The sequence below is a fragment of the Cicer arietinum genome, chromosome 5, assembly GCF_000331145.2.
Source record: "Cicer arietinum cultivar CDC Frontier isolate Library 1 chromosome 5, Cicar.CDCFrontier_v2.0, whole genome shotgun sequence".
NCBI lineage: Eukaryota > Viridiplantae > Streptophyta > Magnoliopsida > Fabales > Fabaceae > Cicer > Cicer arietinum.
Window position 1 is genome coordinate 76,126,360 of NC_021164.2, and position 1,035 is coordinate 76,127,394.

The window sequence follows — 1,035 nt, forward strand, 5'->3', positions numbered from 1 at the left end:
GGAAAGAGGTTTGTTGAAATTGAAAATGGGTCGGGTCGGGTTTATAGAATTGAAAGGGATAATATAGAAATAGAAGAAGGCAATGAAAGCAGCTCCTTCTCTTTGTCTTCTTTCTTTCTTTCTTCTTCAATGTGCTTTCATTCGTTGGTTCATTAACAACAACACCCAAACATTTTTATTTGTGTAACGGTCGAATAACGGATACTTGCCACGTGTTTCAATCCCGCCTCTCTACTTCTTTTCAAAATCCTTCCTTCCTTCTCTCTCTCTCTTTTGTCTTTGCCTAACACAACAACAAGGAGCGTATATATTACTCCAATTTATATTTATTTTTGACATAATATATTACTCCTACCTATTACATCTTTTCTTTTCTATTTTCTGAAAATATAAAAGGAGGATTCTACTGTCAATCTACTGTCGAGAGAAAAAAGAGGATTCTATTTTTAGATTTTTGAAAATATATTTCTTGTTTTTTCTTTTAAAAAATTTAGCAGCAAAACCATCGTATATTAATTATTATAATAAAATAGAGGCTTTTAAATTTGAACTTTCTTCCTAACATATTACTTAATATTTGTGATGCAATTTAGATCCTAAGTAAAAATTCATCCAATTCAAAAATAAAAAATATTTGTTGTTCAGTTTAGTGAATGACATTGAAAAAAATAGTCTTCTGATTGATTAAAATTATAATTATAAAATATTGATTGAATATTATTATTATAAATATATATTGAAATAACAAGTTTCAAACAAAATACAATGTTTTTTCACATGAAATATAACATGTAATATACTAAAAGATAGCATTCCAAAATAAATTGATGAAATATGATTGAAATATATGAAATAGTAAAATAAATATTAAATTAAAAAAATTAAAATTAATAAATAATATATTAATGCAATATCTTAAATTAATTATATAAAAAAAGTAAGTATTAAAATTTATATGTGTGCGGTTTGGTTTGGTTTTTTTAAAAGGGAATTCGAAATTCGATTTGATCTTAAGAGTCTTCACAAAATAATATC

General features: G+C 25.0%; 1 protein-coding gene across 2 annotated transcripts in view; it reads right to left on the reverse strand.

The window, feature by feature from the left end:
* LOC101498953 (serine/threonine-protein kinase Aurora-1) overlaps nucleotides 1–226 on the reverse strand; it is a 3,243-nt gene extending 3,017 nt beyond the window's left edge. Inside the window, exon 1 of one of the 2 annotated variants that reach the window (XM_073368232.1) lies at nucleotides 1–226. The gene's annotated coding sequence lies outside the window, so the exon portion shown is untranslated. The other variant, XM_073368233.1, reaches the window with a different exon arrangement.
* Between the last annotated feature and the right edge of the window lie 809 nt (nucleotides 227–1,035).